The sequence below is a fragment of the Candoia aspera genome, chromosome 2 (genome assembly GCF_035149785.1).
Source record: "Candoia aspera isolate rCanAsp1 chromosome 2, rCanAsp1.hap2, whole genome shotgun sequence".
Taxonomy (NCBI): domain Eukaryota; kingdom Metazoa; phylum Chordata; class Lepidosauria; order Squamata; family Boidae; genus Candoia; species Candoia aspera.
In genome coordinates, this window is record NC_086154.1 from 249,780,380 (window position 1) to 249,806,496 (window position 26,117).

The 26,117-nt window shown below is 40.6% G+C and overlaps 1 long non-coding RNA gene across 1 annotated transcript; it reads right to left on the reverse strand.

Annotated features, from left to right (window-relative positions):
• Positions 1-11,909: 11,909 nt before the first annotated feature.
• LOC134488790 (uncharacterized) lies at positions 11,910-24,732 on the reverse strand. Its single transcript, XR_010067048.1, has 3 exons — positions 24,611-24,732; positions 21,860-21,974; positions 11,910-13,378 (listed from the first exon to the last, which is right to left on the reverse strand). It is a non-coding gene; the product is annotated as an uncharacterized LOC134488790 (long non-coding RNA).
• Positions 24,733-26,117: the final 1,385 nt, after the last annotated feature.

Consider the following 26,117-nt stretch of genomic DNA (forward strand, 5'->3'; position numbering starts at 1 on the left):
GGTAATATTCAAATATAGGCCACAAGTTACAAAATTATTGTATTTCTTTCACGTGTAGGCCTGTAAATATGCATTAACAGTGTTCTGAAACTAAAAAAATAAAGAATGAAACTTACCACTTTAATGTGAAGTTGCCTGCATTTGAAATATTTTTTAAAATAAATTGTGATCTCCCAGGGAACCCCTAGTGACCTCTCGTGGAAGCCTGGTTGAGAAACCCTGGTCTAGACGAAAGGAAGATGCTGGAGGACAAGACTACACAATCTGAACCAGAGCGGCATTTCTTAAGCAGATTTCCAAAAATTAGCTAACCCCTCAAGTACAAGTGTCTACTATATTTTTGATGCCTCCTGTGTTTCTCCTTCTTTCAACCAAATCTCCTAGTTTGGAAATAAAAATAAAAATACCAATTAAAATAAAATGCCATCCAAGTGCTTTATGAGAACATCTGTGAGATCCAAAGTGGAGAGAACTACTCTGTTAGCATATCTTTTCCTGCTGAGCATTTGATATACACTTTTCCTATAAAAGACCACGACTGAAAGGACTTTACAAACTCCATAAACCTGAAGTGAAAGAGTGCGTGTCAGAATTAAATGAGACAAAGAACAGGGCAGTCATATGAGTGGTTTTAGAAATACACTTTTAAAAAGTTTGGTCATTTATCATAACAAACCACTTCCACTCTCCAAAGACTCATAAAACTCCATTTTAATATGATGCCTGTTGAAATATTAGGTTGTTTCATTCTAAGGTTTTGATTTGCCCCCTCGAGCATGGAACAGACTCGCATTTTCCATATATATAAACAAAATTGATTAAATCATGATCTGATGTGAAAATAATTGAGCCACATTCTCCAACAGTCTTTTCAGGCAGAGAAAAAGAAAGAGCAGACCTGACATCTAGTGTAGTATGATACCTTTGCTAGTAATAGCACTGAGTCCCAATAATGGATGGGGGAAATTGTCCCCCCCTCGCACTTTGAAAGTATACTTAACTGTTCATGTCAAGGACACTAGAGCTTGAATAAGGAAGATCAGCTTGAAACTTTTGTAGTCATATTTAGCTCTTAAGAATTATATGTGAAAAATAGCCAGAGTTAAAATAGATGCAGGGGAGGATCCTTTGCAATACTTTAAATTCTTTTTTTGTTTTTTGGAGGGTCATATATAAAAAGTGAGAGCCAGTTTGGTGTAGGGGTCAAGGCACCAGGCTAGAAACCAGGCGACTGTGAGTTCTAATCCCACCTTATTAGGCACAAAGCCAGCTGGGTGACCTTGGGCCAGTCACTCTCTTTCAGCTCTAGGAAGGAGGCAATGGCAAACCATCTGAAAAACCTTGCCAAGAAAACTGCAAGGACTTGTCCTGGCAGTCTCCAAGAATTGGACACAATTGAATGGATTAAATATATCGAGAGAGAGAGAGAGAACAAAATGCTGCCCACTGTATGGGAGAAGACGCAAACAACAAGAACCCATCTTACTGTTATAAGCAGGCAATCCACTCTCCCTCTTTTCCAATGCTGCACAATATGAGTACTGTAATAAGTAGTGGATACATCCCAGTTGCATCGGCACATGGAAATATGATTCCACTACCTCTGCAACAACAACATTGTTATTGGCCTAGAATTATAGCTGAATATAGTTGGTTGGTTATCTAGCATTGTGATATTGTGTTGTTAAGATCCATGATTGGTTGGGAATATACAGAAAAAAAAATTAGACCACAGTAAGAACAAAGAGCAACCATAAGGTAGTTGAGAACAGGTAGAAAACCTGTAAAAAGGATACAGTGCCTTTGGGGGAAAAGTCTTGTCCATTCCCCCAATTTTTGCTGGAGATTGTGTAGGGTAGCCTTAATTTAGTCCTTTGCAATATTTTTAATTCTTTTTTTTTGGAGGGTTATATATAAAGAGTAAGAACCAGTTTGGTGTAGTGGTTAAGGCATCAGGCTAGAAACCAGGAGACCATGAGTTCTAGTTCCACCTTAGGCACAAAACTAGTTGGGTGACCTTGGGCCAGTCACTCCCTCTCAGCCCTAGGAAGAAGGCAATGGCAAACCACTTGTGAAAAGCCTTGCCAAGAAAACTGCAGGGACTTGTCCAGGCAGTTGCCAGGAGTCAAGACTGACCTGAAGGCACCCCCCCTCAAAAACCAATTGGTTTATGTGCTAAAAGGGAAAGGAGGTTGCAAGATACAGTCTGGCGCTGTGCCCTACTTTATAGAATCTACCCCTCTATTTGGATGGCCATCCTCTCTTTGAAAGACAGTTCATCTGAGGCCTGGTTTAAGGATTAAAAAAAATGAAATAAAGCCTTGAATTGGCTTAGGAAACTTGGCTAGCAAACTAAGCAGCCACATAGTTCATCTGATCCCATTTAGTCACTGCAAAGTGATTGTGATAATTGCTTCAAAATCTGCTTCTCTAATATCCATGGCTGGCTGCACATTTTTTGCAGATCTTATTTTCTCCTGTTCTGGAGTGATCAGCCCCTTCTTGTGGAAATGCTGATGTGGCTCCTATGGTTGGCTGGTAGTGTGGAGCATTTGGTTTCCAAGCATCCTTTCATCTTTGGTTGTTCAAAAGTAATACCAGTGATGAGAATTCCAATCCAAAATTCTTGCTCATAGGTCCTGAGTTGAAGAATAACCCATCTGAGTTTGGGTTTATGTGTTGAGAGCTTTCTTCTCTACAGCTGGGGGGGGGGGATGTTTTGCCTTTTGCTAGATCAACATGAACAAATTCATTCCCAGAAGCCCTGCAGCTGCCAAGACCATACAACCACATAGCCGGGTTACTCAATACGCTAACCCAGTGCTAAACGAATGATTCTTTATTGAATTAACCCAATTACCTGAATTCACAGAACACAATCAACACAAAATTAAGCAATACTGGCTGGGTTCTCACAGCAGCCTCATCCAAAAGCCACACTGTAACACAGCATGCAGCAAAAAGTCAGCTGTTGTCTCCCATAGAAATAATTAAATGATGGTTCATATATTTTTATTGGAGGTTATCACACATCAGTTTAAAGACAATAACATAATAAATTATGATGATGGCTAGGACAAAGACTGCTTTGATCTCCTGATCTGAAATTATTGAGAACACATCAATGGAATACACACACACACACACACACACACAAAGAGTATATGTATTGTATACAGGCCCCATAGACAAAGTTAGGCCCCACAGATAATTTATTAAATAAGTTACATTAAATGTTCAAACTGCTTGACATTTTCTTCTAAATACTTCCTTATTTGCTTAGTGCATGACCCTTAAACAATCATAATTACAGTAACATTTTCTCTGGAAAAAAACGTTAATTATTAAAACATATTGTGATTGGCCTAGCGAGCCTGACTTCTGGTTCACCTTGTGTGTGTCTGTCTTCTCTCTCTCTCTCTGTTCTTCCACCACCAACCCCATCTCAGTTTATTAAATTTTTATTTAACTGGAAACTGGAAACTTTGAGAAGGATAAAGGGAAAATCAGGTCTTTTAGGTGTTTATGACATTTTGCCATTTATTTTTTACCCAAAAACCAATGAGGTGGCAGCATTGGCTGGCTTTGTCCTGGCTCAGAAACTAAACAGGATGATTGCAGTTTGAAACTAACCAGTTTGCACTTCAGTGGGAAACCTCTAGGGCAGGGGCCCCCAACCCCCGGGCCGCGGACCGGTACAGTCTGTGGCCTGTTAGGAACCGGGCCACACAGCAGGAGGTGAGTGGTGGGCGAGCAAACAAATGTACAGCCTGAGTGTTTACAGCTGCTCCCCATCACTTGCATTACTGCCTGAGCTCTGCCTCCTGTCAGAGGAAGCAAGCCCATTGGCTGCTATCTCCAAACGGCATGAAGAAAAAGGAATAAAAGGTTGGGAAAAAGAGGAAGTGCTTGAATCATCCCGAAACCATCCCCACCCCCGGTCCATGGAAAAATTGTCTTCCACAAAACTGTTCCCTGGTGCCAAAAAGGTTGGGAACTGCTGCTCTAGGATATACTAGGTTTGTAGACTAGGCTGGGAAATCAGACATAAGAAGAAGGTGAAAGCAAACCATTTCCATGCTGCTGAAAACAACATGGATGTGTGCATGAAATCATCAGAAGGCAAGCTTCACTGGCAGAAGACTTCATCTTATTTTGAGTATGAATCAGCAACTCCATGTCTGGGGAATAATCAAACTTTGCAGAGATGTTATCAGTTTTGGGGTGCCTGCAGAATCCAGTAAAAAAAAAGTCAGCCTGTTGGCCATGACTGTGTGATCTAAGCACTGCCTATTTTTTATGTGCAACACACTTTTTTGACTACACCCAGCAGATAACTCCATATCAGTTAAATGCTAGAATATTTCAGGAGGTTATTTGCTTTCTAGACAAGGAACAATGCCTTTGAATTAAGACAATGAAGTAATACATGCTTTTTTTCAAAAGGCTTGGCTTGAAATTGTCCTGGAGATGGCGGTTAGTAGGTTCAGTGCAATGGTAATGCATAATTACTGAGAAATCAATCAGAGTTAAGGATAATGGTCTGTGTTAATTAATGTCTTATTATTGTGACATAACCCCACACTTTTACGTCCGATTTGCCATAATTGGCCAAATATGTACCAACTCACTTGTTTTTAGGTTTTCTCTTTTTTTAAAAGGTCTTGGGATTTTTTTTTAACGCACCAATAGTTGTAAATAGCAGCACCAAAGATGCTCTGATCTGGGACATTTTTATAATGGTATATACAGTCCACCTTCAGTTGTTATATTATGTCATGCCCCCATTTTACAAGATTTTACACAACTTTCTTACATGGCCTTGTAAAATGGGGGCATGACTTAATGTAACCTTCATATCTCTCTATCTGAGAGCTTAAGAAAAGGAATGTGGATTGTATATAGTATTCTAAAAGTTGACTCTGTATCCTTTCCTGCAAGATTGCTAAGTACCAGTGCTTGGATAGCTCCTAAAACTTGTTTGATTGATTGATTGATTGATTGACGATGTGCCATCAAGTCGTTTTCGACTCTTAGCTACCACATAGATGGATTTTCTCCATGACGATCTATCCCTAACCTCGTCCTTCAGCTCTTCCAACAGTGCACTCAACACCACTATAACATCTACCAACACCACTGTAACATCTACCATGCTGCTGATTGTCCTTTTTTTCTCTTTCCTTCCACCTTTCCAAGTATTAGAGCCTTCTCCAGAGAGCTGGGTCTTCACATAATGTGTCTGAAGTAGGATAATTTGAGCCTGGTCATCTGTGTCTTGAGTGAGAACTCTGGGTTGATTTGTTCGATGATCCATCAGTTTGTTTTCTTGGCTGTGCACAGTATTCTCAGGAGTCTTCTTCAACACCAGAGTTCAAAAGAATCAATACTCTTCCTATCCTGCTTCTTCAAAGTCCAACTTTCATTCTATAGTGTCACAGGGAATACCATGGCTTGCACGGTTCTGATCTTTGCAGGCATAGACACATCACAGCATTTGAATATCTTTTCCAAGGCCTTCATGGCTGCTCTGCTGAGTGCTAGTCTGTGGCGTATTTCTTGACTGCAGCTCCTGAAACTAATGCATTGTATACAGTCATCTGAAGTGCAATGGTCCATGACTTCAATTCATGGTAGAGGATTTGAACCCCATAGATTTGATCTGGTATAATAAATGTACTTATTTTGCGGTGCTTTCAGCAGTCATCTATCTCTTATATTGCAAAACTCAGCAGGGAATTTTCCACAAAGCCCTATCAATTCACAAGAAGGAATTTCCCATTCTAAAGTCTGAATCCAAACTGCTCATTAATTGTCTTTCTTGCAACTGATTTCTTGTTGAGCCGCTATTCATTTTTCCAGTCTCATAATGTGTTTGTATGGAATTAAGTGCTGCCATTGTGCATTTTGTGACATTGCCCTGTTGATTTTATACAGAGATACTTAAAAGTGGAAGCAGCTTTTGCATCACACAAGCATATGAACCAGGGCAGGGGTTAGGGCTAGGGTGCCCACAATATTCCCAGAAGGTATCCCCAAAATTAAATAACCAAATATTCTAGCTTTTAAACATGATAGATATTTCAATAAATAACTCACAAGCTCTGGTGCAAAAACACTGCGGGCTCGTAAGATTGGGAATGGTGAAATCTCATAAAATTGGGGGCAACAATGGGTTAGATTTCACTGATTCATGTGTGATTGAACAACATATCAGAAGTGAGATTGTCAAAGTCTCATAAAATATCAATGATCCCAAGATGTGAGAATGTTTAGTTCTTCTTTTCTTCTTTTTAATTGAAGAATAAGGAATAATAAGGAATTAATAAGGAAGGCTGAGAGAAGGAAGATCGATGTTTTTGAACTGTGGTGTTGGAGGAAAATTCTGAGAGTGCCTTGGACTGCAAGAAGATCAAACCAGTCCATCCTCCAGGAAATAAAGCCAGACTGCTCACTGGAGGGCATGATATTAAAGGCAAAACTGAAATACTTTGGCCACATAATGAGAAGACAGGACAGCCTGGAGAAGATGTTGATGCTAGGGAGAGTGGAAGGCAAAAGGAAGAGGGGCCGACCAAGGGCAAGATGGATGGATGATATTCTAGAGGTGACGGACTCATCTCTGGGGGAGCTGGGGGTGTTGACGACCGACAGGAAGCTCTGGCGTGGGCTGGTCCATGAAGTCACGAAGAGTCGGAAGCGACTAAACGAATAAACAACAATTGACTGTAATGAAAGACTAACTGATGGACTTCCCCAAAATGCAACAATTTTGGAGCCTGTTGCTCAAAATGTATTTCTTTTACATTTCTGAAAGTATCCCACTGCTGCTCAGACTTGGTGTTGAATACAGAGTGACCTAGTCAGAGAGTCAAATTCACTTTGCCTGGGTCCTAAGGGAAAAATTTGCCACTGGCCATGTCAGGAGCAAGCTGTACACTCTTCAGTAGCCACCTTATAACTTTTGTGGTGGTTTTCTTTGGGAATTCTTGAGAAATGTCTTCCATTCAATGGATGAAGATGAGATCACTGGAGACTAAAGGCAGCCAACATTATCTTGCTTGTCAAATACTTAAATAATTGTAGTTAGAGCTGTTGTCATGTAGGTAGCTGCATGTGTCTAATGAAGCAAAGGAAAAGAGGAATAGCATGCTTAGGATCATAGCTTTTTTATTTATTAGCGAAGTATAACAAACAAAAAGTATAATATATTAGTGATAATATAATAAAAATAACTACAGTGATTAAGAACCGCCCAGAGTCCCTCCATTCGGAGGAGATGGGCGGTGACAAATTTGATAGATAGATAAATAAATAAATAATAATAATAAAAAACCTAAAGGGGTAAGAAATGAAGGCAAAAAGAAAAAAAGGATGCATAACATATTAGAACAAAATCAATTCAATCCTTAAAATGTATTACATCTAGACCATATAGGGCAGCCTTTCTCAACCTTTTGTCCCTGGAGGAACCCTTGAAATATTTTTTCAGGCCTTGTGGAGCCTCTGAACATTCAGGCTCAAATAGAGGCCGGAAGTTACAAAATTATTATATTGGTTTCATGGGTAGGCCTGTAGATATGCACAAACTTAAACTAAAAATAAAGAATGAAACTCACCTCTTTAATGTGAAGTTGCCCAAATTAGAAACAACTTTTTAAATAAACTATGATTTCCCAGGGAACCCCTAGTGACCTCTCATGAAACCCTTGGGTTCCATGGAACCCTGGTTGAGAAACCCTGATATAGGGACATACTGCTCCATCTTCTCAGTTTTAGACTTATAAAGTCATTTCAAAAATAACACAAAGGATTATAATAACCCTGCCCAAAAGAGCCTTTGCTAACATTTCCTTTTTGCTAATAAAATAGCAGAATTTCCGTAAGTGCCCAAATGCAGTATCTCTATCCCCAGCTGTCTATCCCCATCTCTCTCTGTAGCATTCTCTATGCCTCCTTAGCTTTCTATCTGTATCTCTTTATGCCACTATCTATCTATCCCCATCTCTCTCTGTAGCTCTGTCTCCTATCATCTCTATTTGAGGCTCTATCTGTATCTCTAGTTCTATCTTTAGCTCTAGTTCAATCTTTAGTTCTAGCTTGCTCTTGCTCTCTCTAGCTGTAGCTCTAAATAAGTGTTCCTCAACCTCAGCAACTTTTAAGATGTGGGGACTTCAACTCCCAGAATTCTGGGAGTTGAAGTCCATACATCTTAAAGTTGCTGAGGTTGAAAAACACTGCTCCATCCATCCATCCATCCATCCATCCATCCATCCATCCATCCATCCATCCATCCTGTCTCTGTCTCTATCTCTATCATCTCTATCTCTACTTCTATCTTTTATATCCCTTCATCTCTACCTCTACATTTATTTATTTATTTATCCATTTTTATTTAATAAATTTATATGGCCGCTCAACTCACAGTGACTCCAGGTGGCTTACAAAACTAAAACCCACAATGTAAAAAACCCATTGACCCCCCACCCCCCGTGGCGGCCATAAAAACAATCAAATCAGCCAAGTGATCGGCTCTGTCTCAAATTTGGCTCTGACATTCTAGCTCTATCATTGTCTCTCTCTCTAGTCCTAGCTCTATCTTTCTATCCCTATCTCAGTCTCTAGCTCTATATCCCACCCCTTGTGGGATCCAAAGTGAAGGCTCTTTTAAGCTGAGTTCAATTCCAGGTGACGTCGTGGATTTGTTAATGTAGTTTTCTTGGTAACAGAATGGAAGTGGTTTGCCATTGGCTTAGTCCAATCCCTCTCCATCTACCTCTATCTCTTCTTCTTAATAAGAATAGCCTACACCCTTGGAATTTTCTAGTGGGCTTCCATCCAAGTACTAACCGCACTGAACTGTGCTTATCTTTTCAAGATCAGCTAAGGTTGTGATCTAAATAATTGTATGATAAAAGCAGGTCTGTAACACCAACGAAGAGAATGGCAGTCTGCTCACTCACGAGGCATGGAAAACAAAAGCAAATTTACTGCACTTCCCCCTCCCCTCCATTTTAAAGCATAAGATACAGTCATGAACTTAAGTACTTCAGGTTGGGGGCATCGTAGGAGGAGAGCTATGTTAGTCCATGGCAGCCAAGAATCAGGCGTCTGGTAGCTTTTAGACTAATTTTATTATAAGGCATAAGCTTTTGGGAGCTTTTGCTCACTTCATCAGATGTGTGGAATGGCTAAACTGATTAGGATTTAAATGGGGGTGGGGTGGGGCAGCGGGAAAGGGTAGTTATACAGACGCAGGTTACATATGAAACAGATTACAAGTACAAAGAGTATCTCTGCTAAATTCAGGAAATTGCAATATAAGATAAAAAAGGCAGACATTCAGCGTCTCTCTCTCTCTCTCTCTGTATTCCAAATCTTAAATATGGCCCCCAGATCCCCTCCTCCAAATGTCAGCAGGTTATAATTTTTAATGTGACAAAGAGGGAAGACCCGAAAGACTAATTGCATTAACTTAAACTTTCGATGGGATGGGATACAAATATTTATAAACAAAGTTTACATTAAATTAATTTATTCAGAAATCAATTTTAGCTGTTGCCTAACCTTACCCTTTTCTTTGTCCTGAGCCTGCCTGTCCACTTTTTGAAGCATGGCCCCTGTCTGAAAGCCCACCTACTTGTTAAGTCTCTAAGTAGATCTGGATGGTCCTAACCCTGCTGTCCTTTCCTAAGGTGCTGAAGACCGGTTTTCCCCCAGGCATTGGGCCAGGATGTAGGGTGAGCCTGTTTCTGAGAGGTGGGGTTATTTATGTAAATATATGAGCTGCCCCAAGCATGATGTGTTTTTAATTTTTGTTGGCAATTTTGTGGTTGTTTTACGTAGATATTAGCTGTCCAGAGCTGTGTGGTGGGTTGGCAGCAGAATGAATGAATGAATGAATGAATGAGAGTGCAGCTCTTGATCAGCCCCCCTCCCACCCCTGAAAGGCTTCATGCCCAAGGAGATGAAGGGTTTAGGGAAGGAGGCCAAAATGGACAATAGTGAAGCAACCCTTTCTGTTATATTTCTAGGAAAAAACCATGACCAGAAATGGTTCGGTTTGATCGCATAAGTCACCAAGAGAGAGAGCAGTCTCAGAGTGCTCCCTGTATTTCTTCCATGTCATCACACAATTTCTTTCCTTTGCACTTGGCTGCTTATAGGTCCCTTGCTTAAGTATTGCAAAATCCCAACTCTAGTTCCTCCTCTGGAACACCAGTAGGCTGAAGCCAGGCACTATAGATCACTTGATTGGCTTCTCTTTCTATTTAGAAGGAAACAGCTGTTAGTTACTATAGAAACTCATCCTATGGAGCGTAGATTTAGAATCAGAGAAAAGAACAGTTCTGTACAATTGGTCCTAGGAGAGTAGGAAAACCCATTTCATATATATAATCACTGTAAATTAAAAGCCCTGTAGAAAAGCTCTATTTTGAGTGATATCTGGAATACTATTTCTATTACCACCATCATGATCTCTAGAGGTAAACTGTTCCGCAGTAGTGGGGAATTCCTAGAAAAATGTCATGCCCTAGCTTTTCTCCCACCCATCAGCATCACTGTGGGACCTCCTACCATCCCTATTCTGGACAATTTGCTTTGAAATAATTATAAATAACTGTCTTAAAAGAGACAACTAGCTCTTAATCATTGTATTCCTATTCCACCCATTTCTTCAAAGTCAGTCTCCATGACCCCCCAGCTCCATTTTATTCTCTTAGTAACCCTATCAAGTTCTCTGGTGGAGAAGCATGATGTCCTCGAGTCATTCCATGAGCATCTTTCTCTGTGCATGATCTGATCTTGAGCCTCCTCATCTGGAGCCCAATACTCTAACCATTACCCCACCCAGCCTAACAGGAGAGGAGTCCAACAACAGGCAACATGACTGCATCTTCTAAGGCTAATGAGTGGGAAACAAAGACCCTTCATTTCCTCATAAAGGCATTCAGAGCAGACAATATGTTGCAAAGATCCCTTAAGAAGGTACATCTCAATCCTTTCCCACAGGGGGACTTGGGCTTTGCTTTGTGGAAAGACACAGTTCGTCAAGTGCAATATTTTTGGCTGTGTTTGCTCTTGTGGCAAATGGCCACTTTGATGAGATATGTCCTAAGTTATGCTTTTTCAAATTATTAATAGGTTCTCTGCTGAGAGGAAATGTATTCCAGGGAAACAATGTGGAAATATTGCTTTGAAAGGAAAGAGCATGAGTCTAGGCAATTGAGGCCAACTGTGTTGCTCTGCCAAGACACGCACCATTAGATTTTATTTGAAAGTTTCCTCTATTATTTGGTAAAATTAAGTCTACTAATTACTTCTACAGGGTCCCCAACTGTTCATGCAGTACACAGGGGCCCACAAATAGGGATTGTACAGGCAGTCAATGTGGGAAATCCTGCCATGTTCCCACTCTATTACATGTATTCTTGGAACTTTAAAAAAGGCTGGGCCGGTCCTACCATTAAGCAGAGTGAGTTGTGCCACTCGCTCCTCAATGTAGGTGGCATTCTGCATTGAGCACAGCACCAGGAGACCTCAGCCAAGGATACTTAATCCTTTCCCCTATGGTTGTGAACAGAGATTTATGTGCCACATGATCTGTCCCCTGATGTCCTTGGATGTGGGAGAATGTGGGACGTGGCTTATACACCATGCTGAAATAAGTTTCAAATGCCAATCAGCTATATGAGGAATGGAGGGGGAAGCCATATTGTTCTTTTTCTCAGGCAGCAAAAGGGTCTTGACTGACCCTGATTTGGGTACCACTCCAGGGTTAAGGAGCAGCAGGCATTACAAATATATATTGATTGATTGATTGATTGATCATGTGCCATTAAGTCAGTGTCAACTTTTAGTGACCACATAGATAGACCTTCTCCATATGTGTGTGTATCATCTGTCTGTCTACTGTAGATTAACTGTTATTCTCTTCTCAAAGAATGCTGAGAATTGTGGTTCTGGTATGGGTGGCAGGGTAATGATAGGAATCCTTTTCTTGTATACTGTACTTCAGTGTTAAGGCTACCAAACTGAACAGCAAAAATCCTGCCATCTTGTGGTTGTCCAGATTTTGGTGCCTGAGATCTTGTAGTCCTATCCTGTGTTGTAATCTCATTTTCTGGCTTCTTTAAGAAACAATTCTCTCTATGGTCCTGAAGAAAATCATTCTCAAATGGGGTGATTTCCTTCAAAGATGGCTTAAAAACAAACACCTGGAAATAACTTTCTATGCATTGCATCTTGTGTGGATGGATATCTGTGTGAGTTGTTCTGAGATCACACATGTATTTCTGTCAGTCTGTCTATATTGGAGGCAATGGAGGAGATGGTTGAACATGATGATCTTCTGGTTCTTTCTAGCTTTACTATTAAATGAGTAAATCCATGGCCAGAAAGGAAATCATGTCACAATGAGTAATTTAGTTCAGAATTGTTTTTTCTTTCTTTGAAATTCAGACTCAGTCTGCTCCAATTTGGGAACTGCTTTAGGTCACATAAGCCAGATGTGCTTACAAACCACATATGGTAACTGAAACTGATGAATGGATCTGGGGTAATGCTGTGCTGAAATCTAATTTGCATTTCTCAAAAGAGCTTTTCCCCCTGTAAAAGGAGTTTCGTTTTTCTAGCCTTTTCTCTGTGTGCTTGAACATTTCTTTACAATTTCCCTGGGTGGTGTCCTTGAGCTTATTTACTGTTGGAGATGAGAGAAGATGGTGCTACTGTATTTTACCCATCACTCAAAAGCTTTCTAGATATTCACACTTACCAATCCAAGAAGTCTCTGTCTGTGCAAGGAGTGCCCTCATGATATTTTTCCTTGAAGTTTAATACAATAGAAGCATAGGAAGAAAATAAGGCAGTAGACCATTAGAAAGATTATTGTGCAATTAAAGAAAAGACATTAACGCACACACCCCTTGGTCATCTCAGTGAAGCAGTATTGCCTGATGGGGCCCTGGAAGCAGGTCTTCTCTGTCATGGCACCTGACTTATAGAACAGACTCCCCACCCCACCCCAGAGGTACTGATAATCTCAACCCTGTTGGCTTTCATGAAAGCAGTGAAGACCTACCTATCCCCCCAGGCACTGGGGCCAGGATGTTGATGGAGCTGGCATCATCCTGTGGTTGGTTAATGGATGTGAATTTTTATTGGGACCTCAACATACCTTATTGTTTTAAATGGTTGTTTTATCGCGTTGTATTTTTATGTTGTTCACAGTCCAGAGTTCCTTTTTGGTAGATGAGTGGCTATATAAATTTGTTTAATAAATAAATTAATAGATAGGTGCGTCACACTCCACCTCTGAAAATTCCACTGAGGCTTTCTTCTCTTCTGAAATAAATTTCACAAGCAAATTCTCTTCCATCTGGTTAGGAAAAAGAAAGGAGAATTTTTATGCAATTACTAAATCTTGGATTTGTTGTGTGGATATGATTAGCTGAAAATACCTTAGGGTAAATGAAATATTTCTTAACCATATATTAGACAATGATGGGAATAGGGATAATTGAAGATGCTATGGAAGATGAAATCCATCATTGAACCCTGAATGTTCAGACTTGGTATACTTTTGAATAGTAGTTTCTAGGGACAAAACACAGGGACCATGATTGTGAGCTTCTGGGAACATCTGCTGTTAGAAATAGAACACTGGGCTTTTCTTCAGCCAGGATCTGAAACATACTCCCAAGTGCAACTAAAACAATGAGTCCTGTGGCGCCTATTTCTCAAGATGCATAATAAGAACCATCTGAAATGAGTGCTAGTCCATGAAATCCTGTGCCATAATAAATCTGTGGGCTTTTAAGCCTCCACAAGACTCTCTGTGGGTTTTGTTTTGATTTTTTTGTTTTTGCAAATCATTAACATAACTACCTCTCTGGAAATAGGGAGCTATTGATTAAATCTGATCACAGTTAATCCATGGGCTGAAAACCTCTTCCCTGTGTTTAAAGAGAGGGACTTGCTGTGAGGGATGAAAAGTTTGGGAGTTTGCAATTTTCATTGCTGTCCACATATATTAGTCTAAAGTTAAATCTCCCTCAAGTTAAGCTCAACTCCTGGCGATGTACACACACACATCAACAAAGTTTTCTTGGCAACAACATGGAAGTGGTTTACCATTGGCTTTTTCTGGGATGTTTTTTTAACCTTCCCAGTCTATTCTCCCACCCAAGTACTAATCAACCAAGGTCAGCTGGATGCTGCCACATGCTGTGCTCTACTTTACAGAAGTTTTCCCAGTAAAAATGTGGAGATTTATTGTCTTGTTAAAAAAAACCCAACAACACTAAACTCATCCAATGTTTCTTATGTCTGTCCAGCCTTAGCTTTAACTTCCTTAGGTTGAACGTAACTGGAGGGCTGCAGCTTTTTCAGCTTTGGCATAAAACATATGAGACATATACAGAAGGCAGAGAAGAGCTTGAGGCAAAGTATAAGAAGAGATTTGCATTTAAAAACTGACCCAGTCACTGTAGAGCAGTGTTTCTCAACCTTGACAGCTTGAAGATGTGTGGGCTTCAGCTCTCAGAATTCCCCAGCCAGCATGATTGGCTGGGGAATTCTGGGAGTTGAAATCCACACATCTTCAAGCTACCAAAGTTGAGAAACACTGCCGTGAACCATCAGGAATTCCAAGGAGGCAAACAAATGGGAGTAGAACAGAGAGACAAAGCAATTATTGGACTTCTGGCGGGGACATGGTGGACTGAAGAGCTGTGCCCGCAGGCTGAACAGGCAGAACTGACAATGCAGCAGTTTTTTCGGGCTCAGGCAGGCTTTTCCTGAAGCCCAGGAGTGTTTTTCCAGAAAAAGGAAAATACCTGGAATCACCCCATCTGTCCTCCAGATGGCTGCCTGCAGCCAGAAGATCGCGAACAGTGTTTGTGTTTGACTGGTAAGAGCTAGCTGGGAGGCTGGGATGTCACCATTTTCCAAGCCATCCTGTAGTCTTAAAAGGACATTAAGACTGGCCACCCCATTTCTAAACCAACGAATTTATATTTCTTTTAAGTACGCGTACCCTAAGAGAGGCTTTCTACAGCAAGGAGAAGCGGGCTCTCTTGGTGCTTATTGTTATTTTTGGGATTAATTTTTTAAAAACTTATTTTTAAGTTTTGGACTTTGTTTTACCTCCAAATATTGAGGATTGTGAGTAAATAATTGTCACCCTATTATTATTTTTGTACTAAATTTGAAGATATTAGCATTTTCCTACACATTGAATCAGCTGTTTTGAACCTTCAGTTTTCTGCGTCTACTTTCCCTGGGGAACTGTCTGCATATCTCACTTTTGCTTGTGTTAACACATTCCGAAATTCTTTCATATCTTCAACTTTCGCTGGTTAAGCTCCTAGGGGGCGCCATAATCTACTGCGTGAGACATGGAGGATTTTAAACAGACTTTCTCTGACTTCCACTGAGATTTTAAACAGATTCTTTCTGATTCTTACCAAGTTTTTATGCAAGACATTCAGGACATTGTGGAAAATATGAGGTCTAAAATGTGTCATCTGGTTGGGGATGTCGTGGATGAAACTGAGGAATTTAACAGTAACAGAAATGTCTCTTCTAAGAGTAAGATCAGGATTTCTGTTGAAATGCTGGATGAAGATCGGATAGTTGAGTTGGAGAAACTTAAGGGAGAGAGCGAGTTGCAAGCCACAAGTGGAATTGATTTTCTGGTGGAACACCATAGAAAAGAAGGGGTTATTATTTATGGGAGGTCTCCTGGAAAGAAGTCAGAGTTTTTGAGGGAGGCGGTTGGGCTGTTTTTTTTTTTTTTTAAAGGAAAAAGCTCTGTGTGCATATTGTGGGGATATATAAATGCTCTGGTTTATTTTGAAGTGGGATAAGGGTTTAAGAATATTTATCTGGATTGTTTTTAGGGTTTGGCTGATTTAATTTATCTTTAATGATTTGGATTCGGATTTGTTGTTTATTCGTTTAGTCGCTTCTGACTCTTCGTGACTTCATGGACCAGCCCACGCCAGAGCTTCCTGTCGGTCGTCAACACCCCCAGCTCCCCCAGGGACGAGTCCGTCACCTCTAGAATATCATCCATCCATCTTGCCCTTGGTCGGCCCCTCTTCCTTTTGCCTTCCACTCTCCCTAGCATCAGCATCTTCTCCAGGGTGTCCTGTCTTCTCATTATGTGGCCAAAGTATTTCAGTTTTGCCTTTAATATCATTCCCTCAAGTGAGCAGTCTGGCTTTATTTCCTGGAGGATGGACTGGTTTGATCTTCTTGCAGTCCAAGGCACTCTCAGAGTGCTCAGCCTTCGCTCAGCCTTCCTTATGGTCCAGCTCTCGCAGCCATATGTTACTACAGGGAACACCATTGCTTTAACTATGCGGGCCTTTGTTGTCAGTGTGATGTCTCTGCTCTTAACTATTTTATCGAGATTTGTCATTGCTCTTCTCCCAAGGATTAAGCGTCTTCTGATTTCCTGACTGCAGTCAGCATCTGCAGTAATCTTTGCACCTAGGAATACAAAGTCTTTCACTGCTTCTACATTTTCTCCCTCTATTTGCCAGTTATCAATCAAGCTGGTTGCCATAATCTTGGTTTTTTTGAGGTTTAGCTGCAAACCAGCTTTTGCACTTTCTTCTTTCACCTTCATCATAAGGCTCCTCAGTTCCTCTTCACTTTCAGCCATCAAAGTGGTATCATCTGCATATCTGAGATTGTTAATGTTTCTTCCAGAGATTTTAACTCCAGCCTTGGATTCCTCAAGGCCAGCTTGTCGCATGATGTGTTCTGCATACAAGTTGAATAGGTAGGGTGAGAGGATACAGCCCTGCCGTACTCCTTTCCCAATCTTAAACCAGTCTGTTGTTCCGTGGTCTGTTCTTACTGTTGCTACTTGGTCGTTATACAGATTCTTCAGGAGGCATACAAGATGACTTGGTATCCCCATACCGCTAAGAACTTGCCACAATTTGTTATGGTCCACACAGTCAAAGGCTTTAGAATAGTCAATAAAACAGAAATAGATGTTTCTCTGAAACTCCCTGGCTTTTTCCATTATCCAGCGGATATTGGCAATTTGGTCTCTAGTTCCTCTGCCTTTTCTAAACCCAGCTTGTACATCTGGCAATTCTCGCTCCATGAATTGCTGAAGTCTACCTTGCAGGATCTTGAGCATTACCTTACTGGCATGTGAAATGAGTGCCACTGTTCGATAGTTTGAACATTCTTTAGTGTTTCCCTTTTTTGGTATGGGGATATAGGTTGATTTTTTCCAATCTGATGGCCATTCTTGTGTTTTCCAAATTTGCTGGCATATAGCATGCATTACCTTGACAGCATCATCTTGCAAGATTTTGAACAGTTCAGCTGGGATGCCGTCGTCTCCTGCTGCCTTGTTATTAGCAATGCTTCTTAAGGCCCACTCAACCTCACTCTTCAGGATGTCTGGCTCTAGCTCACTGACCACACCGTCAAAGCTATCCCCGATATTGTTATCCTTCCTATACAGGTCTTCTGTATATTCTTGCCACCTTTTCTTGATCTCTTCTTCTTCTGTTAGGTCCTTGCCATCTTTGTTTTTGATCATACCCATTTTGGCCTGGAATTTACCTCCAATGTTTCTAATTTTCTGGAAGAGGTCTCTTGTCCTTCCTATTCTATTGTCTTCTTCCACTTCCGCGCATTGCTTGTTTAAAAATAATTCCTTATCTCTTCTGGCTAACCTCTGGAATTTTGCATTTAATTGGGCATATCTCCCCCTATCACTGTTGCCTTTTGCTTTCCTTCTTTCTTGGGCTACTTCTAGTGTCTCAGCAGACAGCCATTTTGCCTTCTTGGTTTTCTCTTTCTTTGGGATGTATTTTGTTGCCGCCTCCTGAACAATGCTGCGAACTTCTGTCCATAATTCTTCTGGGACCCTATCTACTAAGTCCAGTCCCTTAAATCGATTCCTCACCTCCACTGCATATTCCTTAGGAATATTAGTGAGCTCATATCTAGCTGATCTGTGGGTCTTCCGTAATCTCTTTAGGCTGATCCTAAATTGTGCAAGAAGAAGTTCGTGATCTGAACTACATTCAGCTCCAGGCCTTGTTTTTACCGACTGTACAGATGTCCGCCACCTTTGGCTGCAAAGGATGTAATCAATCTGATTTCGGTGTTGTCCATCTGGTGAAGTCCATGTATAAAGCCGTCTCTTAGGTTGCTGGAAGAGAGTGTTTGTTATGCAGAGTGAGTTGTCTTGGCAAAATTCTATCAGCCTATGTCCTGCTTCATTTTGTTCTCCCAGGCCATACTTACCTGTAATTTGAGGTGTCATTTGACTGCCCACCTTAGCATTCCAGTCTCCTGTGATGAAAATAACATCTCTTTTAGGCGTGTTGTCCAGTAGGTGCTGCAGATCCTCATAGAACTGCTCTACTTCAGCTTCTTCAGCATTTGTGGTTGGGGCGTATATTTGGATCACTGTGATGTTAGATGGCTTGCCCTGAATTCGAATTGAGATCATTCTGTCGTTTTTGGGGTTGTATCCAAGCACTGCTTTAGCCACTTTACTATTAATTATGAAGGCTACTCCATTTCTTCTGTGGTCCTCTTGTCCACAGTAGTAGATCTGGTGGTCATTTGATGTGAAGTGGCCCATTCCAGTCCATTTCAGTTCACTGACGCCCAGGATGTCTATCTTTAATCTTGACATCTCACCAATAACCACATCCAATTTGCCCTGGCTCATAGATCTTACATTCCAGGTTCCAATGGTGTGTTGATCCTTAGAACATCGGATTCGCCGTTCACCACCAGCACCGTCGGCCGCTAGCCGTCCTTTCGGCTTTGAGCTAGCTGCGTCATCACGTCTGGGGCTAGTTGAGCTTATCCTCTGTTCCTCCCCAGTAGCATTTTGACCATCTTCCGACCTGGGGGTCTCATCTTCCGATGGTATACCAACATATCTCTGGTTGTACTGATCCATTTAGTTTTCACGGCAAGAATACTGGGGTGGGTTGCCATTTCCTTCCCCAGGGATCGCATTTGGTCTGACCTCTCTGTCATGACCTTCCCGTCTTGGGTGGCCCTTCACGGTTTAGCTCATGGCATCATTGAGGTGCTCAAGCTCCAGCACCACGACAAGGTAACGATCCTTTGCTGAAGGGATTCGGATTATTAAGGTATAATAAAAAATGTCTATTTGGATGGTTTTTGGTTTAATATGATTAAGATTATTAAAACTGTTGTATTATCAAGTACAGTGGCAGACAAATTATATGTTTTTTAGTTTGATCTTTATTATAGTAGTCAGCAATGTATAGAATAGTAGTAGGAAGGAAATAATTAAATAAATGTTATCTTTGGGGGGGAAGTTGATTAGGAGGTTTATATAATTTTTTATTTTCTTTTAATATAAGGGGAAGGAGTAACTGTATTTAGTGATTTTTTGCAATGTGCCAATGGAATGATTTATTGAAATAATGTGATTTTGGTTAGTAAGGGAGTGATTATGGAAATTTTTGTATATCCTTGCTATTAAAAGTCAGAAGTCACCTCTTTTTGTAACTTTGAAAATTTTTTCTCTTGTGTTTCCACACTTTTTTAGTTTTTTCTCTTTTTTTCCTTTGTAGTTTTTTGTTTTTCTGTAGCTTTTCTTTTTGTTTGAAGCTTGATAAAATTCTTATAAAAAGGGCAATTATTATCAGTGTGCTTGGTAGAAGTCTATGTTTTAGCAGTCTGCTAACAAACTAATAGCCTATATTACTGTGCCAGTTCTAGACCTGGGAAACTAGTTGGCTATCAGCCTCTCAATTGGCTAGTCACTGTTCTGTGCTAGTCACTTCTGTGTATCTTTTTTTTTAAGGCTGGTGTTCTGGTATGGGTTATGGGTAGCAGATGCTCAGACGTGGTCCTTGGTGTGAAACAAGGGCATTGCAAGTGCACAGGAGCCTCCCTGTTTGGCCCTTGGATTGTTGGGGGATGATCTTTCCACCATCTGAATGGATGTGGATCACAGAGAGTTCAGTTAACTAGATTTCAGGTCACTGGAGTCTCTCTTAACTCCCAGGTCTTCCTGTGGATGTTTTAATGAAGAATGCTATATATCTACTGGCTGGCAATGAGACATGAGAAAGTAAGAGCTGCTCACAGTTTTGTATGCCACCATCAGTGAAGGAGCAGCCCTTTGGCACAAATGGTGTTTGAATCTGCCAAGTTTTTAAAAAGTACAAAGCAGTTATTCAGTCAGCATCCCATAGCCTCCATTGCTCCCTTCCAAGAAATGTTTAACTGGTTTAAATGTTTCTGGTCCGGGTTGTACCAGGCAGAGAAAACAGTGGGTTGAAGGCCTTTCCAGGAATTAGAATGCCCCCAGACTCTTGTGACTGTTGTCAATTAAGATGCAAGGGGGAAAAAAGGATTGCCAAGGATTGCCAGCCTTGTTCTATCTTTTCTGGCCATGATCCTATTGAATCAATTGGCAGAAAACCATCAGCTGAAGTTTCACTGTGCCTCCATGCCAGGTACTGCTGCACCTGTTAAACATTTCTGAAACACCTGTTAAAGAGCTACAGGGAAGGTTGCAGTCAACTGCAAAAATCATAAAAGTGTTGATGCCAAGCTTATGACAAGTGTATAGTCACATTATACCAGAAGAGAAAGACGTTTTCTTTTTCTTTTTGCAAAACATCAAGTCACTGGTGTTATACTGGGACTGCAAGCCACATTAGCTTCATAGCAGGCAGCCTTAATAATAATAAAAGTTTTTTCCAAGGCTTTATATAGTTTCTGTTTTAAAAAAATCTATATAAGACATCCTGAATCTCAAGTTATCTAATTGCCAAATGCACACTGAGCTGACAAAGTAATTATCCATGGCAGTCAATTTTCAAATAAATGAGCATGGGATAGCAACCTTAGAAAGACAGCCCTAGGGAATTAATTAGACAAGAATGGGTGATGCTGAAGAATTTGTACATATAGTATATGAGCACAATAGGATGCCTGAATTTGACAATCCTAGCTTTTCTGCTTCTCTCTCTCTCTCTTTTTTGTGAAGCAGATAATTTTTCTTTCTCTCTGCTTCTAATTTTCCATTCATAAATTTGGTTTGCCCCATTTCATGCTAAAGTAATAATTTTAAAAAGTACACCCTAAATTAGCCTTGTATTTTAGGGCATATTTCATCAAACTGACATAATTTTGTTTGCAAACATTTCCCCCTTTGTTAAAAGCACTTACCTTATTTTATAGGTTTGTGCAGACTGTTCTCTAATATACACAACATTTGTTTATTGGCAGACTAGGCTGCAAACTTCGGAGAGGTGCAAAATTTAAAGGAATAATTGATTTTGGGTTTGTGTGTTGATACAAAAATGCAAAATAAGTAAATTTTCATTCAGATCCGAATTAAATCAACCTCTCTTCCTTATCTAGTGCTCAAAGGTATCTCTCCCATCCCATTCAGACTACATTATCAACGCAAAGCACAACAAAATCCAGAATCTAATCTGGATGCCCTGCAGAATTTCCTAGCCACCATTACCATTGCTGCAAGTTCCAGAAATTGAAATTCATACATCTGGAGGGACCCAAGTTAGGAAAGGCAGAAATATTGTCATTGATACCACTGGATATTATTTAGACAAAATTAAACTATTTGTAAGTCCAAATGTTTATTTTTTAAAAGATATGCTGTTAATCCTTTCATCAAGATGAATGGAAAGAGTTGAAAAAGTTTAATTTGGGGTTGATCATATTTTTATGCTCCCTTTTTCCCAATTGGTAGAAAGATCAGGGGGGCCTTCACCATATTCTCTTTTCTTTTGATGGGAGAGCATTGGAAGAGCTTGGAGCATTTGTGATAACCTGTTTATTTATCAACACTTACATGAAAAAGCCAATTCAGGTGTGAAGAAGAACCTTCTCCACCTATAACTTCTATTTTCTGCCAGATGTTTCACTTCCCTTCCACTCTGCAGGATTAACTGTCAAAGTACAAGACACTGACAGGAGAAAAAGAGATATTCCCAGGGTTAATATACAATATGGCAGAGTCACCTGAAATAGCATATTTGGGAAGCCATTCAAATGTACTGTATTATGTTTTGCTTGTTTGCTTATTAATCATCTAGTGGCATGTGAAAACCAGGAGGATGAAAGAAAGATAAGGCATCTATTAGCACAATCTAGAAACCTTCCGGGTTGACCTTCTCCAATCTTCTACGCTTCAGATGTTTAGTGTTGATAACATGATGGCTGGATGTTCTGAGAGTTATAGACCCAACACATATGAAAAAAAAAACTGATTGGGGAAGGCTGTGTAGTTAATTGCACTGCTTTAGGAATGTGTAAATATGGGTTTAGTCTTACTTCATCCATGAAGAGCTCTGGAAAACTGTGGGAACTTTTTTTGCTCACATCTAAAATGAGAATATTATACAGCCTGCCAGCTCTTACAGGCTGTATACTGAAATCCCCAAATCAGGAGTAGTAGTAGTGGATGAAGATGATGATATAACAACAACAACAACAACAACAACAACATTATTATTATTATTTTGTCCACCCATAGCAGAGACCCATCATGCCTGTGCATATTGATAAAAAAATCTTTTTCTGTGTGCATATGGCTTGTTTGCATGCTGCTTTATTTACTTAGGAACTAGACAACTTAAACGTGCACCACGAGGTAGACATTTCCTCCACAAAAACATGCTGCCAGAGCTCAGCTCTGATTTAACAGATGTTTTGGTGCTCTTATAAAAATAAAGGCAACATTCAACAATAAAAATAAATAAATAAATAAACCAAGACAAATTATGCACATTCCCATTACATGCACCCACCATACCTGCAAGCATTATAAATCCAGTCTAGAAGTTTTCAAGGGCTAACACTTCGTCACATAATTTCAAATATTCTGCTCACTAGTTCAGTGTCAAGGAAACACAGGAACCTAGAAGCCAGTCCAAGGAGCTGAGACAAAGTTAAATTTAAATATCATTATTCTTCTGTTGCTACTGTAGAGTACACAAAGTCTGTTACAGTCATTAGCTCAATTTGCAGGGTTTATTTCAAGAAGACATAGGCCCAAACAGGACAAGCTTGGCTTAGAAGGTTAACTTTGAAAAGCAACTTGACTGGGTCACTATGAGCAGCGTTACAGGGATAAAAGACTAATGTTTAATACCTTTCTTTTGGGTTACCTCCTGGGTGTTGGGAAATGCAAATGGCATCCCATTTATGCTAGTTAATTTGAGGGTTACAATAGTACTATGAAACTTGCTTCCATCACAGGGCAATTTATGATATTTTCTCTACAGATTTGCAAATGCATTCTAGAACAGCTTTCCTGAACTGATGCTCTCCAAATGTTTGTGGTCTATAATACCCGGAATTCCCAGCCAGCACGGCTAAGGGAAATTCTGCATGCTGCTGTCCCATCATATCTAGAGGACACGCTAGAGCAGGGTTTTTCAACCTCAGCAACTTTAAGATGGGTGGACTTCAACTCCCAGAATTCCCATGCTTCCCATGCTGGCTGGGGAATTCTGAAAGTTGAAGTCCACCCATCTTAAAGTTGCTGAGGTTGAGAAGCCCTGCTCTAGAGGGTTAGGGAAAATTGTTCCAGAATTTCTGCTCTGTGCTCTAAAATGATTTCTAATGGTGTTGTATTTTTTTCTTTTCTTGTATCACACTTTTGTGTGCTTTAATCCCTGCAGGCTGTCCCGAGAATTTTGGCAAAAGGCTAAGTAATATAAATAATAATAATTTTTAAAAATTTACATTTAAGTTATGTCTGACCGTTGCATTTAAGCACAGAGAAGCTCAGGTATTAGGTCCTGGAGTGTTCTTGGGAAGTGTGCTTTTGAGGGGGGAGTGGAAAAAGAAATAATCTGTTTTTACACCCCCCAGGGACTGTTTATCTTCCCGCTCTAATGCTTAAAAGGATGACCTGAGCCTTGTCATGGAGGTCAAGAGTGATGAAGCACAAACATTTCAGATCTTTCGGGTGACTGACAGACAGGATGTTGAGAAAGAGCTCACATTCTTTGCTCAGAACCTCTTGTAACTGAACAGGACCCAGGACTAACTCCAAAGAAAATAAAACCTTTCTATCTAATGTTATAGCATTCCCTCTGGCTGTATCTGCAATCATTTGCATTATATGGAAGCTAGACTCTCAACTAGGTCCCCACGGGAATGTTGGACCAGAGTTTCCATAATACCCAGTGAGCACCCCATCTGGGAACGATGAGGGTTGCAGTCAACACATTTGGGAAGCTGCAAAACTGAGGAAGGCTATGCTAGAGACCATATTGCTTAAAGATCCCTGTTCTTTAAGGAAATTCAAAACTGAACTCTTTGTATCTGTGGTTTGGAGGAAAAAAGAGTGGAATTATATGCTAGAAGTTGTCTTTCCAAGATTTGACCTAATATGAAGAAGAGTGGTTGCCTGAGGATAGCTCTTAAAGTTATAATGTATTATATATTTAGTTCATTCATTTTTATATCGTCTTTCAAAAATACTCTTCAGACTTTAGTGAGTGATAGAACAGGCATTGGGTGAATGATTCTGGAGACAAGTCCACAGCTGGGGCTCCCTAACCTAAGGTCTGCCTGTATGATTAACACTTACTCCACTTCAGGTTGATTGATTGATCAAGGGCCATCAAGTTGGTGTTGACTCTTAGCAACCCCATACATAGATTTTCTGTTCCTTCAGGTCTTCCAGTGGCATGTCCATTGCTGCTGTAATTGAGTCCACCTTGTAGAGCTGACAGGTATTGCCCTCTACTGCCATTCTTGTGTTGGCAAGAAACATATACCAGTATGAAAGGAGCTGTCCCTATTGTTGATCTCTCTCTGGCCAAATGGTTTCTGTTTCAAGTCTCTGCAGTCATCTGATTTCCCACACGTTGAGGCTCTCCTTAGATGAGGGTGAAAAATATATTTTAATAGTAATATAACTAAGGACCATATAATCCTTTCTGATTCACGGGCTGGGGATGAAATGGAAGGAATACCCTGGGGATGTGGAGGAAAAAATAGGTTGTCAGAGGAAATTTGTAGTGTTGTTAGGAGGTATGGCCTAAGATACTCACTTTGATCTAAGGTGGAGGTACAGAAAGTTAGTATATACATAGTTCATAGTGTTACTATCCAGCCCAGGGTAGAAAGAATGGAAATAGTTGATTTGGAAACTTCAGCAGGACATGTCTTTAACTGCTTCTGTCTATAGTTTTATTTTGGAATTATCCGCTGTTAACTCTGAAGGCATCCATTCTGCTGTAGAGAAATTCAGACTTGGCCCTTTTTTGCAAAGCAGTTCTTTATTCAGAACCACCTGTTATGCAAAGCCCAGTTCACATGCCAGATTAAACGTTTTCCGTACCAATATAAACAAAGTCTGCATTTTGGGTTATTTGTAGTCGGATGCAGTGAGCTTAATCCTTCCTGTGCTTGCTGATAACTGCACAGCTGTGACTTGTGACACAGAGGAAACTGACACGTGCACAAGCATTGCCAGTTGTATATACTGGACCCCTGACTGAACTATATGTTTTCCAGGGAAATTGGCAACTGAACCCTTGTCCATATGATCTTTATATTACAATGTTTTTCCCCCTTTGAGTTGTCAAGCAGAAAGACTTGAAGGAGACTGTGGGCTAAGAACGATTCCTCACAAATGGATTACCGTGATGCGCTCTACATGGGGCTGCCCTTAAACATCACTCAGAAGCTACAGCTGGTCCAGAAGAGCAACACAGGCAGTGATGGGCATGCCTTATGACCATGTGACCCCACTGCTCTATGAGTTGCACTGGTTACTAGTTGTCTTCCAGGTGCAATTCAAGGTGCTGGTTATCACCTATAAAGCCCCCACAGCATAGGACCTGGTTATTTGAGGGACCACCTGTCTCTGGTTGTTTCTGCCTGTCCAGTGAGATTGGGCAGAGTGGGAGCCCTTTGGGTCCTACTGATCAAGCAGTGTCATCTTGTGGACCCAGGAAGCATGGACCCAGAAAGCATGCCTTTTCTGTCACAGCACCTGCCCTCTGAGATCTAGATGGTTCCCACCCAGATGACATTCAGGAATCTATCGAAGACCTGGCTGTTCTCCCAGGCTTTGGGGGCAGAGTGAA